This window comes from Panthera onca, chromosome C1 (assembly GCF_046562875.1).
Source record: "Panthera onca isolate mPanOnc1 chromosome C1, mPanOnc1 haplotype 2, whole genome shotgun sequence".
NCBI classification, from domain to species: Eukaryota; Metazoa; Chordata; class Mammalia; order Carnivora; family Felidae; genus Panthera; species Panthera onca.
In genome coordinates, this window is record NC_138346.1 from 98263055 (window position 1) to 98288992 (window position 25938).

General features: G+C 40.4%; 1 protein-coding gene across 4 annotated transcripts in view; it reads left to right on the forward strand.

The window, feature by feature from the left end:
• LOC132673338 (uncharacterized) overlaps positions 1–25938 on the forward strand; it is a 98841-nt gene that overhangs the window by 12986 nt on the left and 59917 nt on the right. For 3 of the 4 annotated variants that reach the window (XM_081796379.1, XM_081796380.1, XM_081796377.1), the window contains 3 exons: positions 16617–16775; positions 17255–23380; positions 24045–24114. The gene's annotated coding sequence lies outside the window, so the exon portion shown is untranslated. The remainder of the gene's footprint in view (positions 1–16616; positions 16776–17254; positions 23381–24044; positions 24115–25938) is intronic. The other variant, XM_081796378.1, reaches the window with a different exon arrangement.

Consider the following 25938-nt stretch of genomic DNA (forward strand, 5'->3'; position numbering starts at 1 on the left):
AAACTAGTTTCCTCCTGACATTTTCCGCTTGATTCAGCTTGACTAGTCATTAGGTATTCTAGAAACAGGAATTTCCCTTAATCACCAATTAAGAACTTAAAAGGAAAAAGACACGTTTTTCTGCTGTTATCTCCTTTCCTCAAAACTATTATATAGTATCTTGGTGCCTGGGTGGCTCAGTCAGTTAAGTGTCCAATTTTGGCTCAGGTCGTGATCTCATGGTTCATGAGTTCAAGCCCCACATCGGGCTCTCTGCTGTCAGCAGAGCCTGCTTTGGATCCTCTGTCCCCTCTCTCTCTGCCCCTTCCCCTCTTGTGCTGACATGCTCTCTCTCAAAAATAAATAAATATTTTAAAAAAGTCTTCTAGTGTCTTATTCATCACAGAACTTCTACGATATTATACAATTCTTTCCACAGGAAATATTTATTCACTAAGCACTTGTGTTTTTCTGTACCATTTTAAAAGGATTTTGACTTTCCTACGAATCTTGAAAAGCTGCACCACAGTGCACAGTGCACACTGGTGTGACCGATTAAGACTGAAATGTACAAAGCCATGAGCAAAGTTCAGGTAAATACGCAAATTAAACTGTTCTAAAGTAAGGTGAGCAGTATCCATTACCTTAGCTTTGCATATTGGCTGTTCTTATCCATCCTTTCCTGGAAGTCAATATTTGAAATAGGCTAGTAGTGTAAGGCAGAGGAGGCTTGAGAAAGATAAAAAAACACAAAGAGGGATTTAGTGCTTAAATACAGTTACAAATTCATCTCGATTTCTTTTTATCTCTTTTTAAAGAATTGTGGTATATATGGAAACATTTGTAGCAGGTAGAGGTTTTTGGAAATTGGCTCATTTTTAACGCAATCGATACTGTTATTTCGTGTCAAAAGCAGATATGTTTCAGTGCTCTGGTAAATCTTATCTGATTTAATATTCCCTAGGACTCTGGGGTTGTATACCATCTCTACTCTCCTAAATTTGATGGTGTCAATATGACCTGACATTTAATTATTTGCATAGCCTATTTAAAATTAAAATAGCAACAGGCACTGAGTTCTTTTCAAGTTTTAATACACTCTCCCTTTAAAAATATATTTTTCATAAATTACTCTGCTGTCTGGCAGGCCATCACATTCTTCAGTTCCTGTAATAAAAGGGGAATGGTGCTATGTGGGTGTGAAATGTGAAACGTGGAGGAGAACACCATGGTTAAACAAGAGTGGACACTGATCAAGTCCATTAATCAAAGTGCCTTTTAAATCTCTGCAAGTTGAGAACTGTAGCATCCAGGGATTTGATTAAAGAGGAAATATAAAATGGCAGACGAGGCCCAGGAGCTGCCTGGGCAGGTCACATCTCAGAGCCCCTGATTAACAGGATGTTGTTTCCAGTGGGATTTTTTTCCCAGGGCCATTTTTTGGAGTTTATTTGCTAAGGCAAGGTGGGTTTATTTGCTAAGGAAATGTGGGTTTATTTGCTAAGGAAATGTAGGTTTATTTGCTAAGAAAAACTCCAATGTTTCCTTCTCTTGGTTATTGGAAAATCACCAAATCCATGATACAGGAGCTTGCAAATCTCCTCAGGCCAGTATCTTATGTCTCTCCATCTTTGGATTACCCCGACTCTCCAGATTTCCATGTACCACAAAAAGATTCCTTACCCTTTTAAAAAAAAATTAATTTTAGAGAGAGAGAGAGAGGGAGAGAAAAAGAAGTGCATGCCAGTGTGTGTGCAAGCTGTCGGGAGGGGAAGAGGGAGAGAGAGAGAATCTTAAGGAGGCTCCATGCTCAGTGAGGAACCCGACTCAGGGTTCGATCCCATGACCTGAGCTGAAATCAGGAGTCAGATACTCAACTGACTGAGCCACCCAGGTACCCCCAATTCCCTAACCTTTTTATTCCCCCAAGTCCAATGTTCCATATCCATGGCCGCAAGGATTCCCAAGCACTTTTGAAGCATATTTTAACCCTACAGGTAATGTTTATTATCATTGGTGCCATCTAGTCATTCTTTGATTTGTTTCTAATTTTGTTAGTCAACTCATTCAAAAATATTTATTGAACATTTATGTCTAAGTTCGAAACTACAAGTGTGAAGAAGTCTCTGGGGGTGGTGTGGGGAAGGGACTTTCTTAGGAGGGAAAGGACCTGGGAGGCTGGGAATGGGGAGACCCAGTGGGAATGAAGGCATGTGCAAGGATTGGAGGAGACACAGGAAACATGGCTTGCTCCGGAATGGCAAATTTGGCAAGAGTGAGCAAGAATGAGGTGTGGAGGTGTTGGCAGACAAGCAGGAACCAGGTGATAAAGGATCCCTTTCCTAGGGGATAATGGAAGCCACCCCAGGTTGTTCAATGGGTGAAGTGTGTTAGATTTACATGTTGGAAAGACCCGTTCCTGGGGCAACATAGACAATAGTTTTGAGTCAGGAGAGATTTGAGTAAGAGAGAAACTAGGAGCTAAGCTTTGATCTGTATGTGAAATGTCTGGAGAAGGAGGGGAGAGGAATGGGAAGACATGCTCTAGAAACCTGCAGGACCAATGTCAGTTAGGACAAATCTTGTGAGAAGGAAGACTTCAACTCAGTCCAAGGCTGCTTTTACCTTGTTTGCTCACCAAACCTTAAGTAAGCAGATGATATGCCATTTGTGATATACTAGGAAGGTCTTCCTGTGCTTCCCTTGCTTCTACAGGGGTCCTGTATTTTGGAGGTTTTGCCAGTCCACTTCAGTGAGATGTCCACCAGGTCAGGGAGGCCAAGGGCTGTGGCTTTCATGGCCAGCCACATCAGCACCTCGAGCCACTGATAGTTCCACAAAAGATAGGTCACACCTATCATGTTAAGCTCTGAATTTTGAGTCTTGAGATTCTGGATTGAGCAATTTCCCATTTTCTCTGCCAGTGCTTCAGGGTCTGAACACCTCTTGTGTACTTTATGTCTTTCTATGGGCAGGGGCCACCAAGGCTTATGATACAAAAGAGTGCTTAGCCACTGTGGATGAAAGGAGGAGTCTAGACCATGTGCTAGTCTTTCAGTGCAGGTAAATGGGTGGAGGGTCTTGCCATACATCTACCACAGGGGTGAACATGGTAGAAGAAGCAGGATTGGAAAATGATAGACACTTCAGGGCATGTGAGTTTGAACCATTTGTTGGACTCAGAGGAGACTGAGGTCTGGAATTAGAGTTTGGGTCTCTTGGGACATATTTGAGATTAAAAAAAAAAAAGAAACCATCAATGTGTGTAAATGGTGGAGAATGTGTAAGGCATCAGGACAGAGCCCTGGAAAACATCCATATATAATTAGGAGAAGAAGATTGTTATGGATTGATTGTTGTACCCCACCACCCCTTGCATTCATATTTTGAAGGCCTAACCCCAAAAGTGATGGTATTTGAAGATGGAGCCTTTGGGTGGTAATTAGTATTATATAAGGTCAGATGAGTGGGGCTTTATTATTAGTGGCTTTAGAAGAAGAGGAAGAAAGAGACCTGTTTCCCTGCTTACATGCATTGAGGAGGGGCCATGTGAGGACAGAAGAAGGTGCAAATCAGGCAGAGAGCTCTCACCAGGAACCGAATTAGCCAGCACTTTGAATTTGGACTTTTACCTCCAGAACCGTGAGAAAGAAAGGTCTGTTGTTTAAGCCACCCAATCTATGGTGTTTTGTTATGGCAGTCGGAGCTGACTGAGACAGGAATCTCTGGAAAAGAAAGCAAGGACTGATGGGATGCTAGAGGGAGAGATGCGGAGAGGGCTTTGTGGGGTGAGCATCAGACAGGGAGAAGCAAGGACTGGGAAACACCGGCATTGGAGGTGTCTGGTAGACTGTCAATTTATTTTGGGCTTAAATGTTGCTGTCATCCATGTGTGTATGGTTTATGGCACTTGCAGGTGGAATAAACCTATTAAGAAACACTAAAGAGTGTTTCTTACTTGATTGTGCTCATTCTGATTATCAACAAAATGTTGATTTTAATCTTACAGCTTTTTTTTCAAACTGCGGTGTTAACAACTATTTATTATAAAAAAAAAAAGAATTTAGATTAGGATAAAGAAAAAAAACACATAAAGAAATTTGTATAAAATTTCTATCTAGAGAAACTTCTTTAAAATCTCAGTTTAGTGTATGTCCTTCCTTGCCCCTTTACTCGTTTTTTTTTCACTCTCTCTTTCTTAAATTATATTATATAATATTGTAAAATATAATGGGATCATATTGCTTTGTAACCTGCCTTTTTCAACCTAATGAACTCACTACTTGCCAATAAATATTTATCCATGGAATAATTTTGTAAATGGCTGTAACCAATCTCTTATTGTTGGATATTTAGATTGCTATTATCAAAGGATAGTGTAATCACTATCCTTATAGCCAAAAATTAATTCACATTCTTAATCATTTTCTTTGGTCAACTTCTTTAAAGTGGAATTATAGGGCCAAAAAGTGTTCAGATTTTTAAGAAATTACAGCAGTGTCCACCTGTTTGTGTGCTGTATGTATGAAATATTGAAAGAATTTCTTTAAGCCAGAATGTGTGTTGAGAGTGGCTAGTCTATCACCATTTTATTATATAGTTCACCTTGCATGTTTATATAACTTGAAAACTAAAATACTTACAGTAAATTGTGGTGGAAAATTTTAATTCTTTCACACTAAGAAAATGGCCAGAATCCCTCATCAGAGGGGCCAAGAGGGCAATCCCTCTTTTAGACTCTTTTGGATATTGCAATATTGCACTTATTGTTGTGAAATTCTTATTATTTACTTGTGTACTTGTCCAAAGTTCCATCTAAAGGTACTGAATTTATCATAACTATTTTATTTGAAAGACTTTACTGCTTGCTATTTGCTTGCTTTCCTACTGATGAGAAATGGTTGTAAGATGGGTCTCCTGCCTTTCTAGGTAAACGTTCTGTGTTCTGTGAGGTGCTGAGTAGTTCTAGGACCCATGGTGGTCAAGGGAATTTAAAATTTGTTCTGTTAGGAAGATTTCCTTCTGGGTGATAGTCTGAGCTGAAAATAGATCCTTCATTGAACTGTACTGAAATGATTTCTCATGGAGGGCTTAGCACAGGTCTGTGTATACATTTTACTCCTTTAAGCAGTGGACACTTATCAAGGATCTGCTGCACGTCAGGCATCATTTGATGACACTTGTGAGCAAAAACAAACAACACCATGGAAGTACCATGGAAGCACCATGGAAGCACCACTCCATGTGGGGCTTCCATTCTTGTGGGGAAATTCAGACAGAGTAAATGAAAAATAATCAGGATAATATCACATAATTTTAAATGTCATAGTGACAGCTGAAGAGATTGACACAGTGAGTGTGGCTGGGATAATGGTGATGGGGCTGCATGACTGGATTGGGTGAGGATGTGAAGTTTGAGCTGAGAATTGAATAATGAGAAGGAGCCAGCCTCTGGAAGGTCTCAGGGAAGAGTGCTTAGGGGAGAACATAAGTGCAAAAATCTCCCTAGGGACCAGGTTGGTATGTTTGAGCCACAGAAAGAAGGCAAGGGTGTCTGGGGCAGAGTGAGTATACAGAAGATGGTTAGAGATGACTGGAGGAGCAGGCAGGGAGAGGTGATGTGGAGCCTTGTGGGTCATGGTAAGGAAACCAGATACTTCTTAGTGTGTTGAAAAGCTTTCATGCATTTTAAGCAGGAGAATGACATGTCTGTTTTACATTTACAAAAAATTGTAGAAAATGGATTGCAAGGTAGCAGAGAGATCTCTTGCTCTGGAGTAAATAAGGAGTTTCTGGAAAGAAGTAATATTAAACTGTGTTCAATTCTTCTGAGAGGCTGAGATGAGGACAGAAAAATATCTTTTGGACTTAGTAAGATGGCCGCTAGTAAGGACTTAGATAAGAGACTCTTCACTGCAGAGATTTGTATGGAAAACTGACAGAGTGAGTTGAAGAAAGATGCCCTGGTGAGAGAATGGGAGAGAGAAGATCTGGGCTTTGGCGTGGCCACACAGAAGTAAGGGGATCAAGGGAAATTCTACATACCGGGTGGAGTAACCTCCATACCCTTGCCTTTCTCAGTGACCAGAAACCTGGCATTCATAACTAAATGTTGAAGGCCAGGAGGTGGAAGGACATCTACCTGGATAAACTGTCTAGTGTCACATACTGACATCTAGGAAGCACAGCAAAGGAGTCAGATACCCACTCCCTCACTGCTCAGTGAGCTCACCAATGAGCACGCTGTGCTCTGACACACTTAGCTTCTAGTCATGTTTTAGTGCCTTGTTTTTAAACATGAACAGAAAGTCAATAAAGAGTATATATTTAGAAGAATCTTTTATGATGAAACACAGAACAAAACAAAGAAACAGGAAAAAAAAAAGGACATACAGAAGTCAGACAATAAGGAGATCAGACAAAAACTTCCAAAACCTGTAATCAATACTTTCAGTGACATAAGAGATTTTACATTCATGAAAAATGATAGGGTACTCTAATAAAGGAATATTCAGGAATATTCAGGAATTCAGGAATATGCTAAAAGAATTGGTGTAATAAATTTAAGGAAATCTTTCAGAAAAAACATAATAAAAAGATGGGGAAAAAAGCTAAAAAAAATTGATACTACTATGATAAAATCAAAACTGAAAAAAAAAATAGCCGTTTGACAAACCCAAGATTTTAAGCTGTAATGAAACAAAATTTTCAGTGCTAGATATTAAATGAAATGAAAATGAGACATATTTATTGACATAAATAGTTATAATTAAATGGAAAATTCATATTAAAGAATATTTGTTTTTAAAACTATATTCATACAAAACACAAGACACAGAGCACGAACAGGGGAGGGACAGAGAGAGAGGGAGACACAGAATCTGAAGCAGGCTCCAGTCTCTGAGCAGTCAGCACAAAATTTGATGTGGGGCTTGAACTCACAAAGCGCAAGATCATGACCTGAGCTGAAGCCGGATGCTTAACTGACTGAACAATCCAGGTGCCTCAGGGTGAACATATATTTTAATTTACCTTGGATATATATCTAGAAGTGAAATTGGTTGGTCATATTGGTCACTCTATATCTGATTGTTTGAGAAATTGCCAGATTGTTTTCTAAAGTGGATGTATCATTTTGAATTCCCACCAGCTGTGTATGAACATTTTATTTTCCATACCCTGACCAATTTGTTCATTTTTTCTCTTATTGCTTGTGCGTTTGTTGTCACATGTAAGAGTACTTTGCCAATTACCAGGTCTTGAAGATTTCCTTCTATCTTTTCTCCTGAGAGTCTTATAGTTTTAGCTCTTACATTAAGGTCTTTGATTCATTTTGTATTTATTTTTGTATATGGTGTGAGGTAAAGGTTCAGTTCCATTCTTTTGCATGTTGCTGTCCAGTTGTCCTGGTGCCATTTGTTGAAAAGACTATTCTTTTTCCTTTGAATGGTCTTGGAACTCTTGTGGAAAATAGCCATTTACGTATGGGTTTATTTCTGGACTCTCAATTCTATTCCATTGATGTACATGTCTAATCTTGTGCTGGTACCAATCTGTCTTGATTACCATTGCTTTACGGTCAGTTCAAAATTGGGAAGTATAATGCCTCTTATCTGTTCTCCTTTTTCTGGATTTTACTAGCTATTCTGGGTTCCTTGCAATTCCATATGAATTTAGAATTGGCTTGTCAATTTCTACAATTTGTATAATTTCAGCTGGGGTTCCAACAGATACTGCCTTGAATCTGTAGATTGGTTTGGGGATGATTGCTATCTTTTAAAATTTAATTTAATTTAATAATTTTTTGTTTTTTATTTAAGTATAGTCAGCACACAATGTTACATGGGATGATTTCCATCTTGATAATATTGATTGATTTTTATGTATTGATCTTGTATCCTACAACTTTGCCAAATTCATGTCTAACTTCTAATAGTTTCTTATTGGATTCATTAGGGTTTTCTATGTACAAGATTGTGTCATCTGTGAATAGAGATAGTTTTACTTCTTTTCCAATATGATTTCTTTTTATTTATTTTTCTTCACTAAGTGCTGTTATTGTTTGTATCTCCCTCAAGTTTATATGTTTACATTTTAAACCCCAGTGTGATGGTATTAGGAGGTGGGGTCTGGGTTAGGTGGTCAAATCATGAAAGACACTCTAGAGAACTCCCTTGTTCTTTTTGCCAAATGAGGATACAGTGAGAAGACTGGTCATTCAACCAAGAAGCTTGTTCTCACCAGACACAGAATCTTCTATTTTCCAGCTTCCAGAACTGTGAGAAATATTTGTTGTTTAAGCCACTAAGTCCACGGCAACCCAGATGGGCTAATTGCCCTCGCTAGAACATCCGGGATGTGAATGGAAGTGGCAAGAATGGACATCTTTGTCTTGTTCCTGACCTTAGGGGAAAAGCCTTCAATTTTTCACCAGTAAGTAGGATGTTAACTCTAGGCTTTTCATGGATGCTTTTATCAGGATGAGGACATTTCTTCTATTCTTAGTTTGTTGAGTGGTTTTTATCCTGAAAGAAGGTTGGATTTTGTGAAATGTTTTTGTTGTGTTTATTGAGATGATCATGTAAATTTTGGTTTTGTGTTATTGATGTAATGTGTTACATTAATTGAGTTTCCAGTGTTGAATCAACCTTGAATCTCTTGGATAAATCCCACTTGGTCATAGTGTATAACTTTCTTCATATGTTGCTGGATATGGTTTGCTAGGATTATTGAAGATTTTTACATCCATATTCATAAGAAATATTGGTCTGTAGTTTTCTTTTCTTGTGGTATCTGCCTGGTTCTGGTATCAAGATAATACTGGCCTCATAAAATGAGTTGCAAATTGTTCTTTCCTCTTCTATTGTTTTGAAGAGTTTGTGAAGAATTAATTTTAATTCTAATTTAAATTATTGATAGGGTTCAGTGATGAAGACATCAAGGCCTGGGTTTTTCTTTGTGGGTAGTTTTTTTGATTACTAATTTAATCTCTTCACTTGTTTTAGGTCTATTTAGATTATCTATTTGTTCTTAAGTCAGTTTAGGTAGTTGTATCTTTCTAGGAATGTGTCCATTTCATCTAAATTATCTAATTTATTAGCATACATTGCTCATAGTATTCCCTTTTAATCCTTTTTATTTCTGTAGGGTTGGTAATAATGTTCTGTGTGTCATGTCTGATTCTAGTCATTTGATTCTTGTCTTTTTTCAGTTATTGTACTTTTCAGCTCCAGAATTTCCACTTTCAGATAATTTCCATTTCTTTATTAAAATTATATATCTGATGCTAAATTGTTACTATACCTTCTTTTACCTCTTTAATCATGCTTTCCTATGGTTCTGTGAACTTTCTTAAAATGGCTACCTTGAAACCTTTTTTCTGTTAAATCTGTTGTCTATTCTCTCTGATAGGCAGTTTCTATTGCCTGTTATTGGTCATACTTTCCCATTTCTTTGCATTCCTTGTAATTTTTTTTTATAGGAAACTGACATATTAGATAATATATTGCAGCAACTCTGGGTATTGGTCTTCTTCCCCTCAACACTGGGTAGGCTTATTTGCTTATTTTTTTGGTGACTGGCTGGGTTGTTTTAGCCAAATCTGTTCCCTGACTTTTTCCACAATGTTAATCCTCTGAAGTTGCTCCAGATCCTAGGATGACACCTTATGGCAGTTATACTGATAAAGCTTTCTTCTACTCTTTTCACACAAAGCTGTTAAGCTCCACTAATAGCCAGCTGATTGCTCTAGGGTTTCAACAATGCTTTGGAGTATATATCCCTCTGTACACTAATCCAATTAAATTGTGGCTCCTTGTAGGAATGGTTTTGGTGGTTAGTGTCTGATATTTGTCCTGATCCCTGGAAGGCTTGTCCCAGCTGGGTTATTTCTCATTTCTCTCCTTCAGTAGCCAGCCTACAGTCTAGAGTGTATCTTCATTGATCCATGAATCTCCTTCCAATTGTCTTTCACTACAGTCCTCATTGTTCTTGAGAGCACTTTTAGACTTGAACTTCTATATGCTTTGTTGCAAATGAAGTCAGTTATTTTGGGAAGAGAGATTAGGAGCTATCTGTTTTATGACCTGCTTCTTCCCCTAAGCAATAATCTCTGAGGCAGGTCTCTGGGGCTGAGAGTAGAGATAATGGCAAGCTTCTTTGAAGGATACCCTCACTCTAGGAGCTGAGCACTTGTTAGGAGGCAGCAGCCTGGGCTCCTCTCAGCTTGCTTCTCCTGGTGGGGAACCACTGATTCATGAGTCAAGGAAAGAATCATAAGGGCCCCAGAGTTCTCAATGTGCCACCTCTATGGTAGAGCCTCCATTCCATGAGTGGGAATTGGGTGGAAAAAGGGAATCTCTACCTTCTTGATCATACTTGCCCAAAAACTTAGCTTTGGGAATAAGGCACTGAGGACTGAATAAGAAACACTGATGTCCTGCTCCCAAGTAGGAGCCTTGGGCTCTTAGCTGTAGTAGTCTGGGTTTGAGTTTCCAACTACCGAGCTGGAGGAAAGGAGAAGAAAGGAGCAGTGTTGGCTCAGATACCACAGACTCATTTTTCTTCCTGAATTTTCATAGATTTTCTTGAATAGATGCTTTTTTCATTTGCTTTCTATCTTTAGGACCATTACCAAAGGCTCTGAATAATTGTTTTTTAAAACATAATTTTCACCACATAAGCCCCTCTTTGGGTAAAAACACAAGCCCCCCTTCAGGTAAGCCCGCTTTTCTCTTGGTACCACCCCTCCCTCTGCCCCTTCTGGGATTCTCTCTCTTTCTCTGCCCCTCACTCACTTGTGCATGTGTGCGCACTATCTCTTTATCTCAAAAAAATAATTTTCACCAGTTTCACCAGGAAGTAAGTCAGTAGCATTAAAAATTTTTTTAATGTTCATTTATTTTGAGAGAGAGAGAGAGAGAGAGAGAGAGAATCCTAAGCAGGTGCTGCACCATCAGCCCAGAGCCCAACGTGGGATTTGAATTCACGAACCATGAGAACCACTGAACCACTGAGAATGTAAGTGTTCACCTGAACTGCAAGGGAGGCTGGGAAATGTAGTTTACCCTGTGCTTAGCAGTTTCCGTACATAAATACTTTGAATTTTCTCATAGTTTATCTGTATTTTCTAATTTTCCACAACTAATTTATATTTAGTGCAATGTAAATATAAATTTAATTAAAAATAGAGAATAGACAGAGAAAAACTAGAGATAGGGACTATATTAACAATTCTTTCTGATAATTTTTGCTTGTGTCATTTCTGGAGTGGGGAACTAGGTTAAGAGAAGGTGATTAAATGTGGAGATTCTAGCATATTATTGTAAGCTAAGAATTATCCAAAAGAGAGGAAATAATGATAATGAATGCTTGAGTTGGCTATCCTTAAAGACTATATAGAATCTCTTTTTCACTTGAGAGAGGAGAGGAAAGAAAAGAAAAAAATGTTTAAAAATGATTGCCCATGCTATTTTCAGTAAAAATAGGGGAAGTTTCAGGATTTCAAAGCTTTCCCTGGAACTCTTGTAAACAGAAAAAAAAAAAACAAAAAAAACAAAAAAAACAAATAAACCAGTGTTTATTGAGCTTGACAAAGTTAACAAATTGTGAAAATTTCCAAAGCTAATGGTTGTTTGTCTAAAAAATTCCTTTGATATGCTGAGAGTTTTAATTAGGGCCATTAAATACAGAAATTCTTAGGTTGCAAAGAATATCAGAACCACCCACTGATGTGCTGATGTGCTGTGCCTTAACCATATCATGCAAAATGAGACCATCATGCAGTGGGGTTTGTTTCACAAACTGTCATGGAACCTACTACAATATGAGTCAATTTTTTGAAAAATGTTAAGAGCCATAAAAAGGAAGTACCGTGGGCATATATAAAGGGAGGGGTTAATTTTCATTGAGAGAATTGGGATCAGCTTCAGAGAGAAAATGGCATTTGAGAAAATTCTGGAAGGGCAGGATTTTTTGGACAAAGTCCTTGAAAGAAGGCATAGTGGGTTGAAAGTGACAATATGGCTGGAAAACAGAGCACAGGATACAGGAAGAGCTAGAAATTAGCTTGACTGTGGCCTCTGAACATGAAGGGAGTTTCAGTGGAAGGTCAGTCCAGGGAGGGAGGTGACAGTCAGCATGAAGGATCATAAATGCCGGCTTCAGGAGTTGTGATTTCTGATCAGTATTTAGAAAAACTTACCTACTAACACTGTGGAGGGAGGAATGAGGAGGGGAGAAGAACTGGAGCAGATTAGAAGGAGGTGACTGTCATGGTGTTTTTAAGAGGGGAGATGGTGACTACAGCCAGCACAGAGAGATGTGTGGGAGATATTAAGACACCTCTAGAGTGTGGAGAGGAGTTTTGACAACTTCCAGAGGGAACAAAGTGGTGATCACAGGTCTGTAGATCTCTTTGACCCTTTCCCAGGTGTGGGACAGAGAAAGTTTGAGGTAGATGCCATTTTTGGAAACAACATATGGATTCTCTCTCTCTCTCTGTAGAACATTCTTGCAAACTCTCAAGGGAAACCAATTCTTCATGTTAAAGTTTTACAAGTTGTGGCATAAATTGTTTTTCAAGTGCCAAATGTTCCCACTGACAAATCACTAAGGATTCTCTGAGATTGTCAAATGTGACATTATTGATTTTGAACCTAGCTTTGGTATAAAACCGAGTCGAGTCTCCTCTACAGCTGCAGCCCTGCCCCATCAATTCATCTCTCTGGCATCTGGAAGAGTCCCATTCTTTAGTGAGATTAAGTCACAAAGTTCCTCATAGGCGAACACTCTGGGTATACCCCAGAGAACTGTCCCACCTGCTCTGGCTGATGCTTGACATTTTGCCCCAGGAGCTTCTGTCTGTAAATCTGTCATTGGCATCCTCACTTTTCCAGTGAGGGAAAGGAAGGGTTCTTCCTTTATTCATCAGCTCATATTCATGTAGTAAGACATCGCTGTGTGCTGATAGGCTGTCTGCCTCACTGGGGGATCAGTCCAGCAGTGGTGCCCACAGGCCTGGTGGAGAAGACTTGGAATTGTAAAAGTCCCTGATGAGTGCTCTCAGAGGGGGATTCACAGGGTACTAAGGGAACACCCAGGAGACATGTCAGGAGCACTTCAGGAGGGAAGTGGCCAGGTGAGAACTTGAGTCATCTTTGATGAGTTTCTTTCCCTGCCCTCAGTGTCCCCACGTACAATCATCAATACACTCTGCTGAGTTCCCCCTGCAACCTTTGCTGGGTCCGTTCTTTCTTTTCCATATCTTCTCATAAAGGAAATTTATGATAGCCTCCCTGGGAGACAGACTCATGTAGATACTAGGCAGGCCTGGGCACACCAGCTCTGTGGTCTCTGGAGCAAGTTGCTAAACCCTTCATGGTCTCAGTCTCTTCAACTAAACAATGGGGATATCAATGCCTTCCCCATAAATCTATGGTAAGGAACAAATAAGATAATATTTTAAAAACAGCCCTAGGCCTGGCAAACTTAAAGACGATCATTCCAGTCTCTTTCCTGTGCCTGCAATTTCTCCCTTTGTTTAATATACTCTGCTCCCAGCCACCGAATTCATCTTCACAAAACTTTAATCTTATCTCTCCCTGGCTTGAAAATTTTCAGATTCCCATAACCTATGGAATAAAGTTTGTACCAGTAGGAAAGAGGTTTATACTCTAAGGGAGAGTGAAGAAAGTATAAGGAAGAACAGCTTGAGAGCACAGAACAGGGACCCAGGGCATGCAGGCCATTCAGTATTTGGAATATTCCTTAAGGAGGTGATCTTGAGGTAAGATATGAAGGATGGATAGGAGTTTACTACACAAAAGGAAGAATGGAGGGAGGACCATTCCAGATAAGGGCCCTAGAGAGGGAGGAAGAGGAGGAGGGGGTGGAGGAGGAGGAGGAGGAGGAGGAGGAGGAGGAGGGGGAAGCAGCCAGTATGGCTGGAGTTTAGAGAACAGTGAGGAAGGATGAGAAGAGCCAGGGCCATCCAGGTCAGAGCCTTGTAGGCTGTGCTTTTGTGCACTTCTTACAATTTCCATGTATGAAGTAATGGGAGCCATGTGAAGGTTTTAAGCTGTAACTTGTTTTCACATCAGTTTCTCTTGTTAGGAAGGGCCATCCCTGCATTCTTTATAGTAAACTCCAAAGGTGCTCAAGGAATTTGACTAATGAAGGGAATGAGATTATATTTGTAAAAATAGAGGAAAAGAATCCTGGTAGTTGAATTTTCAGGTTATTTGGGTGAGAGTGGATGGAGGCTTCACTGCACTTCACCATCCACAGAGTGTCTGGGGACTGCTGCCAACTTAGAGTTTGAATTGATTTGGCTCGCCAGGAACACATAGTCAAGACTGACAAACCCATGTCCCCCCAGAGGAAGAAAACTCACACTACCCCAGAGACCTAGACAAAGGGGAATTAAGCTTGCTTGAACTTGAGCCTGGGGACCAGAGATCTGTTGCTGGCTTGGCAGATTCTTGGGTCTCCATGGAAACGTGAGATTCTGGAAAAGTTTTCTTCTTGAAGGGAAGGGCAGTATTGCCTGCTTCCTTTACTCTTGGATGCCCTCAGCATGCATGATTCATGAAGCAGCTGTCTGTAGATTCGGTCCAGACAGGGGGCCATTTTGCCCATTTCTGACCCCGTCATTCCTGGTTGCTCCTCTTGCAGAGCCTCTCAGGCACTCTTGTACCCAGTGTGCCCAACTCTCCCTCATGCAGTGAGGCTCTGCCATGAGTCACAGAACCCAGAGTCATGCGTCTGGCTCATCCTCGTATCTCAGCGCTTAGGATGGTATCTTACACAAAGTGAAAGCTCAACACATTTTAAGTGTACAAATGTGTGAAGAATAGAAAGGAATGATAGCCAAGTTCCCAGGTGGCCTTCTTCCTTAGAGTTGAGAAAAATGCATAGCTCAGGTTTCTCAAATTTTAAGCACATACAATTAACGAGAGATCTTGTTCTGATTCAATAAGTTTGGGATGCAACTGGATATTCTGCATTTCTAACAAGCTCCTGGGTGATGCTTGTGCTGCTGATCCTTGGATCACCCAAGGAGATAAACAGAACAGCTGACTTAAGCCAAATTTTGAGAAAGGGCAATCATCACTTACAAGACCTTATAAATTAGTAGCCTGCCCAGCTCACCTACAAGATAAATGTACAAGCTCAAGTTCACGTGCATAAGGTTCAATGAAGTTTTGGAATATTCATTTCATTTATACCTGTAGGCATAATTGGGCATACATACCAACAATATGTATTGAAAGTCATCTCCACACCAAAGAGATCAGTGGCCATTCAACAGCAATACATAGCATATAATTCCAAGTGATTTTGTAATTATTTCAGAAACATTGAATATTTGTAGGGTTTTGTTTGTATGTTTCGTCATAATTTCATTTATTCAGCAAGCATTTGTGGAGTGTTCATTATGGATAGAGCCTCTCTCTGGGAACTAGAGGGCACCCTTCCTTGGGCTCCTAGTCTAGTAGGTGAGACAGAAAGAAAACAAATAATGACAGTATAATATGATGAATTGTCCTCATCAGTGTTGGACAACAGAAATATAACATGAGCCACAAAAGTAATTTAAAATTTTCTAGTAGCCACTTAACAAAAGTACAAACAGTTGTAATCAATTTTAACAGTATATTTTATTGAGCCCAATATATTCAAAACAGTCTTGTTTCAATATGTAATCCATATAAAGATATATTAGATATTTTACTGTTTTTCATATGAATTCATCAAAAGCTGGCCTGCATTTTGCCCTTACAGCACATCTCAAGTTGGACTACCCACATACTTCAAGGCCTCCAAGCCATACTTGACAGTGTAGGTCTCTACAAAGTGTGGAGGCTAGCATTCAGCTGGTTAAGTGTCTGACCTTGGTTCAGGTCGTGATCTCACTGTTCGCAAGTTTGAGGCTTGCATTCAGCTCTCTGCTGTCAGTGCAGAGCCTGCTTCGGATCCTCTCTCCTCCTCTCTTTCTGCCCTTCCACCTGCCCCCCCTCTCAAAAATAAATAAACATAAAAAAAAAAAAGATGTGGAGGCTAGCAACTTCTCTGCTGTAGAACCTGGGAGGTGGGTCAAGGAAGGGGCTAGTCAACTGCACTGCAGGCTAAGGGTGGCAAGTAATGTCTGGAAGGGCAGAGAGGTGTGGGAAGCTGGCTGTGCCACCTGGCCCCAAGACACAGGTGTGACAAGCGAGCAGCCACCCTGAAAATGGTTGGGAGAGCAGGCATGGTGTTTAGAAAGGGAACTCTGTAACTCTGTGGGCCTGCAGTGCTCAGCTTCTGTTAGGCCACTGGTTGGATCCTCAGACAGTTGCATGAATGAGGGTGTGATGATTTTGGTTTCCTCTGCTATCTGAGTGGATCTTGTTCTGAATGAGTGCAGAGCCTAGCATGGATCTAAGCCTCAGGGTATCTTTTCACAGAACAGTCACTATCTTCTATGCTGCGGGATCTCACTCCTTAGGGGCAGGTTTGGAGGGGCTGTGTCCTGCTGTCTGCCTTTCTCTGGCTCTCCAGAACTCCAGGCCACCCCTTCTCTTCAGATGATGCCTCAGTGGAACCACTGGCCCTTCATGAAACAAAAGAGCTGCTCTCAGCTAGTTTTTTTCCAACAGGTGCCATTAACCTCCTCACCACCACCCCCTCTCAACTAGAACAGCAGCCATAACCGAGGGTCATTAAATCTGGTTTTGACTCAGGGACAAGATAGACCAGGCACTGGCCTACAAATGTGGACACTAACAGCTCCTGATAGAACCAGGGTGGAAACTGAGGTATGTGTGACTCACTCGTACTTTATCCCCAGCACACTGCTCCAAACACAGATATCCCATTACATACAGTCCCCTGGAGATTTGTATTTTCGACTTTATAATTGCTCAGCAAACACTTATTTAATGGGGTAAAAGTGCTATGTTAGGTGTGCAGGGCATGGTTTCCTTCTTATTTGCTTATGCTCTAGGAAGAACAACACACAAAGGCCTGTGACAGGTGAACAAACTGTGAGATAGGAAAAAAATCAAAATATTTTCAGGAGTAATTTGTGAGGCTCAACATGTTCAGTGAGGATTTAGAATCATGAAAACTTTCACTGTGGTTAAAGGAATATTGAGTGGCAACGTGGAAGTGGGTGGGACACATTTTGGGTTGGGGACAGGGTAGCCTTTCTAGACTTCTGAAATTACCCTGATAATTTGTCTGAGATTAAAAAGTTTTTGTATTATTTCTTACCCTTTTCAAAAAATTGCATAAGGTGGCAAGAAAGGATGGTGGTGTCCGTAGGCTTCTGGAAGGCATGTTCTCAGCTGTTGATGCAAACACTGGGGTGTCAATGTGTCCATCAGGAGACACCTGGTACAGTGGGAAGAACAAAGAACCTGGAGACTAAAGCACCCAGACTTACATCCCAGCTGAAGGTGTGTGGCTACATTATTCCATGTCTCTGAACTTCGCTTTCCTCCAGGGATGTCTTACAGATTTAAAGAGGTAAGTAACACATAAAGTGTCTATGAACATTTGGGCGCTGTTTTAATTTATTTCCCTTTTTCCTATACCTAATGCTCTAACCAATCTTCAGGATGCTCACTAAATAAAAAGAACCAGAATTAATTTGAGCAGTTTTGCTACAACCATTCACAAGTAGTTGAAGGGTAGGGATTTGTCATAATGGAGAAGTGTGGGCAGATCCATATGGAAAACAATATTTGCTGATCACTCAAAAGTTATTTCAGAGACAGAATAAAATGTGCATGTATGTTAGGTAATGCTTTGTAAAAACAGTAAAATAAAATCCAGAAAGGAATGGAGAAAGGGAAGTTGAAATTATGAATAGGGTGGTCGAGGAAGGTCTCACCACAAAGCTGAAATGTGTGCAAAGCCTGAAGGAGGTGAGAGAGCCAGCCGTATCGTGATAGAGGAAGAAAGCATGCTAAACAGAGGGAACAGTAGATGCCAAAGCCCTGATTGGGGGGAGCGCTGGCCTTCTAAATATAGTAGGAGCCCGTGTGACTGGCATGGAATGGGCAAGGATTGTGCAGGCAGCGAGGGGATCAGAGAGGACACGAATAGCCAGATCACATGGGCCATCTAAGCCCCTCTGAGAAGTTTGGATATGACTCTCAAGTGTACTGGGAATCTATTGGGGCTTGGAACAGAGGGATGCTATTTTTGATTTCTACTTGAAGGTGCTCACTCTGCTTACTATATTGAGAAAGACCAGATTAGGTAAAGGGGAAGAAGGTGGTGACAAACTGGAAGTCAATAAGGTGATATGAGGGTGGTTTGGACCAAGGGTGGCAGTGGAAGTATGTGGACATCAGCTGGAGGCTTCTGACAAAAGTTTTGATTCCCTAATAGGACAGAACATGCTGAAGAGATCCTTCCCTCTTTACTCTTCTTTATGAATTTGATGACCTGACTTGTAGCAGCCATCTTTGGTCAAAAAACATCCCATGATGTTGACCAGGGGCATTGTCTCCCTAACCAAAACTAATGACTGCTCATCTCTAGATTTCTTGTTTTGTGAATAAACAAACCTCTGTTACTTGCAGCTGAATGCATCTTCAGGGACACAGTGCCCTCAATGACACCCTCTGTCTCCTGTACTTCATCAGGACCCCAGTGACCTGAAAAGCCAGGCTCTAGGCTATCCAAGGAATCAAAGAATTCCTGTGTGATTGCAGGAGGAAAAAGAATTTGAAACACATTCTCTCCTAATCCCTCTTCATCTGAGCTAATTTCCAAATGGAAAAAGTAATCAATTGAAGTTATATATATAGCTTATTCAAAGAGCTGAATGAGTGGCTGGAAACAATTCCCCAAACTATGGTTTCCACTGAATAATTGAAATTATGCTGGGGCATGGAAATTTTTCAGCAAATAAAATATGCCTGAAAATCTATTAAAGATATGTCTGCAAAAATCATTTGCAAAAGCCCAACTCAGCAATAAAAAATAAATTACATTTCTGTTCTTGCTGTTGTTCCCTTTGGGAAAGAGCATATTACTACTACTTTGTGGACAAATGGAACCAGTGAATTTTGGAATGAAGAACTCTACAAGTTCTAACCATGAGGTTTAGACATTAGGTGATAATTCTACACTGAAAAGTAAATAGGGAAAAATTTCCCTGATTTACTGTTGCTCAGGTAATATATATGCTGTTTTGTCTTATCCATGGGGGTTTTTGGAATTAGAGTTTTCCATCTGTGACTTTGAGTGACAGACAACTTTACTCAGAGATTTGGGAGCTCATTTGGGTTATTTGGACAAGACCTATGGGGTTCAAAGAGCTCACTAGAATCCCTAATTTCTATTTTCATCTTATCCTGAGCACAGGGCTCAGAAGAGAAAGTCCCTTCAAAGGGTAAGTTAGAAAGTTGACCAAGGGAATGTAATTTTTGAACTATAAATTGAAAGACCTTCTGAGTAATTTTTTTCCAGCATGAGGCAGCTCTGCCAGTTGGCTTCAAAAACTGTTTGGGTTTGTGTTTCCATAACCCTCCTATACTCTCTATATTGGTTCAGAGAGCTTGCTGGACACCTCTTTAAATTAAGACTACGTAGCTTAAAGCCACAATCCTTTTGCCTGTTTCTTCTTTCTTATCTCATTATTTTTTGTCACAGCTCAGGGTACTGGCCTGGGGTTTGCTAACTGCCTTGGGCAGGGCGGAATCTGTGATTTCCTCTCTTGAGATGGGCGTTGGCACTCAGGGATTTCACATTTATGCTAGGCTGGGCCAAGCAGATTCATTCCAGGGGAAATTTGGAATGGGAAAGAGACACAACTTCTCACAGAGTCCAGACCTCCTCCTAACTATCATAGCTATGATTCCATTACTTAAAAGAAGCCATTGCCTTTGGCCCCAAATTAAGAAAAAAAAAATCAGCTACCCATTATCAATTAGCTGCTGCAATAGAGGAAGGTCATGGAGGGGCTGAGGGGAGTTGTTGAAACAAAGATAGGATGATGTGACATCACACGCTGCTTCTTCCAAGCACAGAGTGAACTTGAACAATGGTACCAACCTTTGTCCTGTGAGCAAATCAAGTGTGTTTGGGAACAGTGGCGGGGTGGGAAGGGAGGTGATGAACAGTTGTTCATTCCTTTCATGGTGAAAGGAACTTTAGCAGAGGTTAGAAAGAGAGTGCGTTAAAAAGAGAAATTTCTGTAAGATACTGGATGAAGAACTTTGTGTTTTAACTAATTTAATCTTCAAAACAACCCATCGAGGAAGCTACTTTTATCTTCTTCATTTTACAGACAAGGTAAAAGGTGCTTAAAGTTAAGCAATTTGCCTAGGGTCATGGGTAGCAAACAATGTCAAGGCCATTGCTCTTTACCTCTGCACACTGCTTTGAGGGTGGCCCAATTGGCTTCTGCAGAAGCTTAAGGTGTGTAGAATTGAGTTTCTGTTTCATGGTGGTCTGACATCTGCTCTCTCACCCATGTGTGCACACCTGCTCCCTCGATTTCTTTCCCCACCCCCTCCTCCCTGCCTCTTTCCCAGTGGGCCCTCTGCAAGCAATGGCTAAGAGTGTTGGTCTGAAGGGGACAGTTGCCTCAGTAGCCTCTGGTCTATTTGTAGTGGGGTGCTGGCTGGCTGCATGCAACTGAGCCTGGCAGTCGCAGGCCTTGGCATTGTCTGTTGGCCTCACTGGTTTCTCCCACCTCGGAAGCAACCTGAATATGATTTGAAAGGCATCTGACAATTCCAGTGTGTATTGTGTAGTTTTCTGATGTAGCTGGAGGGGATGGCAGTAGAAGCCCAGGTCAAAAATAATACAGGAAGGATGAGAGAACCCAATGGGGAGAATAAAGGAACACCTGCTGATGCCTGCTGCCATGAAACCAGGTTACCCCGGTGGTGGCCTGCTGACTGGAAGGCTAGGTGTGATTGAGATGGTTTCTGGACCCCAGGGAAGCATTCCTTATGTGCCCCCATTCTTTTTTTTAAAGTTTATTATTTTAAAAATATTTTTAATCTTATTTATTTATTTTGAGAGAGAGAGAGAGAGAGAGAGAGAGAGAATATCCCAAGCGGGCTCTTCACTGTCAGCACAGAGCCTGATGTGGGGCTTGAACGCAGGAACTGTGAGATCATGACCTGAGCCAAATCCAAGAATTGTATGCTTAACCCAGGCACCCCCACCTGCCCCATTCTTATCTTGTGTTCTGAAATTCCATAATTAGACATTAACTTTAAAGCTCCTTGTCTTATTTTAAAAATCAATGGTGCATTATCTAGTAAAAAGAGAATAGGGAGAAAAATATTGTGCTGGTAGAAAGATCCAGATTCTCAAAATCAGAAAATCTGTAAGAAATTTACTTTAATTATACCATACATATAAACATTTCAAAAACTAAATTTTGTTTTGAATGACCTGTGGGGGTGACTGTATAATGTCAAGAGCTTTTTATTGCCTAGTGCTTTTTTAGTACATTAGGTCTTAATTTGAGCCTAGTTAAAATATAAATACTCTTGGGAAACTATCACTTTGTATTAGTTTTTGATTTTGTTGTAACAAACTACTACACATTTAACAACTTAAAACAACAGCTATGTATTAGCTTCATAATTACGACTTGTCACTTCATTTCTGGGCCTCAAGCTTCCAGTCTGTAACATGCTGTGTGTGAAATGGTTGTGTTTTTAACAGTGTTATTAGTTTAGACTTTCTGAAACTTGGTTCCAAAGTCATACAATGTTCTCTAGTTGTACAGATGCTTGGCATCCCTTATAAGGAGTGATGAAAGAACTGAGGATGGCTCATTAAAATGGAACCCTATTGAATGTGCCCTGCCAACACAGCCCTGCAGGTCGCCATAGTATCTGAAGGGTAGCTTTGAAAAAGTAATTGATGTCAGAGGATGGTCAGGATGAGGGTGGCCAGACTAGTGTTTCACAAGGTAGTTCATTCGAGCTCTCTTACTCCCAAGCATCTGGATAGAACTCCCTGCCATGCTTGAGGCTTTCAGAAATCAAAGTAAAAAGCAAACAATAGTAAGTCTTCTTAATATTTAGGAGCAGAACATGTGTGGAAGATACTATTGCTGCCAACCAATATTTCCTGCTTTCCTACCTTTAGACAACCAGTATGATTTTACTTCCCCAGCCTCTGAAGACGGATGTTCCATGTGATCTTTTTGGTCAATGAAATGTGAGTGGGAGAGGTATGGGTCACTTCTGGGGGGGGGAATGCTTAAGAACTGGTTTGTGACCGTAACGCATGTTGCTGCATATTGCTTATTTACAAGTTGCTAAGGAAGTAAACCTTAAAGGTTCTCATCATAAGAAAAAACAATGTGTAACTACACATGGTGATGGATGTTAACTAGAATTACTGCGATGATTATATCCTGACATACAAGTATCAAGTCATTCTCTTGTACCCCTAAAATTAATATAAAGTTAAATGTCAATTAAATCTCAATTTAGACAAAAGGAAAAAGAGGAAAATAATCCTTGTACTCTAAAGAAGCAAACTAAGAATACCAGAAAATTAAACAACAACAACAACAACAACAACAACTGGTGTGGTTGTCCATGTTTTCTCTTCCTCTTCTACAGTGACCATACAAGTAGGATGGTAGGTGATATAACACCCAAGACAGCTACCTGGAAGGTGTCAGAACTGGCATATACTGAGAAGTAAACTATTGTTTTTTAAGCTTTTAAGATTTGGGGGTTGTTAGTTATTGTAGTGCAATCTAGCATAACTTGACTTCTACAGAAAGAAACAGGCCCTAAAATTTGGTCAATGGTAGACATTGTGGTTTAGAGATAAATATCACTTTCCAGACAGAGGACTGAAAAAAGCCCTCATAATCCAGCTTCCTGGATGAACCATTTTGATTTTTCTTTTTATGCTCCCTCCCAGGCTTGAGGGAGTTGGTGAAGTGTTAAAAAGCAGTTAGCAGGGATCTCAAAGAGATGAAAAATTAGTCTGGATTCACAGATCGAACTGCCAACCGCTGGCCGACTGAGAGCTGGTTGGATTTCCAAGCTTGGGTTTCTAAGGAAATACCTTTAACGATATTGTCTGAAGTCTTCTAGTTTACTTGTTTCAGCTCTGATAGGCTGTATGCAAGAAAAAGCATTAGAACTGTCTTTCAACTAAATAACTTGGGATCTTTTGAACTCTTGTTATCTTTGGGCTGATGTGTTTTGACCATCTTCTCAAAAAAACTCTCCCTGCTGCTTCTGATTCAGATTTATTTCCTGGAATGGTCTTCTGAGCTCACCCTTTGCTCCCTGTCTTTCTTTTCTTTTTCCAGAAGAGAATCTATTACAAGCCAAACATCAATCCCCGAATCTAAAATTTAGGACTGCACTTTATGGAAATTGAGCCTGTATTGTTCTTCTCAACACCAGCCAAGGTATCCTAGATGATCCTGGGGGATAATGACCAGCTCTACCACAGAGCCCCAGGCACTGCTCTCCTGTGTCTTTTTCACATGTGAGAATAATCAGAAAGTTCAGATAGTTTGTTAACTTGATAAATATTGACAATGCTCACACCTATGTAAAAGCAGTATTAGGTACTTTGGGGATACAAAGATGAGTAAGAACTTCTCTGCTTTCTAAATATTCGCTACTAGTTGTAGCTCACACACTGCAATAATTAAGAGTAAAAAAATGGTATGTTAAAAGAGGTTCTGAGAGCCCTGTTCTCCTGATTACTATTTAGGTGACTTTGATAGAATAATTTGATTATCAATTTAACTTGACTAAATTATAGAATACCTCAAGGCTCAGTTTGGGCGGGTTTGTTATGTTCAAAGGAGCAATATGGTGGCCAAAAGATTATACAAAATATTTCAGTGCTTTACTCAATTTTTTATTGAAATGAGAAAGAGGCTAGTATGTTCTTAATACAAGGCCACACTCTTTAAGATAGTTTTTCTCCCATTGCTGCTCCTTTTAATATCCTTTGCCTTCTGAAAGTCTTTCCCTTCTGCTTTCATTTCCCTGTCCCTGAAAACCATCAACTGGTGGTTGTAAACACAGTTATTCTCTCCATTTTCCCTTTGCCCTTTCCAGAATCTCCACACTGCAGAACAACCCAGGGGCTGATCTGGCTTGCAAGAATTCTTCCTCCTTAGATGCCTGAGTGAGTAGGCACACATACGTTTTTGTCCCTCTATTTGTCCCTCTTATTCCACAATAATACTTTTGTCTCTGTTAAATATTGAGAATATTTGCATTAAATTGAGTTCTGAGGCACCTGGGTGGCTCAGTCAGTTGTGTCCAACTCTTGGTTTTGGCTCAGGCTGTGAGTTTGTGCCCCACATTAGGCTCTGCACTGACAGCACAGAGCCTGCTTGGGGTTCTCTCTCTCTCCCTTTCTCTCTGTCCCTTCCCTATGCTCTCTCTCTCTTTTTCTCAAAGTGGGTAAATAAATTAAACAAAATTGAGTTTCTTAACCTTTGAAAATTTTCATAACATTTGTTCATTGCTATTTTGGGATTGAACATGGTATAAGTTAAAGCATCCTGGTCTGGGAGGTAAGGAACTCTGCCCCCACTGGATTCATCACTTTGGAAAAGTCACTTAACATCAGGGTAATATGGTTGCTTGACTATAAACTAAGAGGAGATGGATCATTTGGATCTCTGATGCTACAATAAGTAGAATCCTGAGTAATTGCCTAGGTGAAGGCAGGCACTGAGTGGAGGAGAGTGCTGGCACCATCTATATTGTCCTAAAGAGACAGCACAGCTAGAGAAAGCTCTCCCTGTTCATATGATTCTCAGTGCAAGTGCAGAATGTTTGGCCCTATGTTGAATCATGAAACATGTCAAGGATGGTTAATTAGTCTATAACAAAGATTAAAATATTTTAACGGTTTAGAAGGAAAGTTCATGCATCCTGCACTCCTTGATTGTCATAGTTCTTAAAAAAAAATCTTCATTTTCTTTTCCTTTTGTTAATCTGTAGGGCAGTTACTGCAATTTGTGATTCCTAACATGGGCGTGGCTTTGCTGTGGCACTCTTTCACTAGCGTGACTAATGGCATGAGCTATTTCTCCAAGCACATGCAATGCTCATGTGTCATCAAGCTACTGCCCGGTGTTAACTTTCCTCTTGTAGCATCACCTTGGGCTTTTTATTTGGCAACACCTATATTGAGATATAATTTGCATACTACACAATTCATCCATTTATAGAATGTAATTTAATGTTCTTTAGTATGTTCTCAGAGTTGGGCAACCATCACCACAATCAATTTTTAGAACCCCAAAGAGAACCCCTCTACCCACACCCATCACTCCCCATCCCCCACTTTCCCAGCCCCTGGCAACCACTAATTTATTGTCTCTATGGATTTCCCTATTTTGGGCATTTCACATGAATGGAGTCATATAATATGTGGTCCTTTGTAACTGGCTTCTTTTACTTGGCTTGATGTTTTCAATGTTCATCCATGTTGTAGCATGTATCAGTACTTCATCCTTTTTATGACCAAATGATATTTCACTGTATGGATATATACCACATTTTGGGTACCCATTCAACTGTTTTTTTTTTTTTAAAATTACATTTATTCATTTTTGAGAGACAGAGAGAGACAGAGCATGAGTGGGGGAGGGGCAGAGAGAGAGAGAGAGAGGGAGACACAGAATCCGAAGCAGGCTCCTGGCTCCGAGCTGTCAGCGCAGAGCCTGGCGTGGAGCTGGAACTCAAAAACCTCGAGATCATGACCTGAGCTGAAGTTGGATGCCTAACCAACTGAGTCATTCAGGCACCCCCCATTCAACTGTTGATGGACCATCACTTCCTTTTTCCCCTTTATTTTTTCAAACTTAGTCTCATAATTTTGCTAAGACATGTTATGAATCCAAAAGCCACTGGAGAAGAAGCCTATAGCTGTTTTCTTCACCAGAATCTATGTGTATGCATGTTGGACAGGCACCCCCACACTCTGTATACCTAC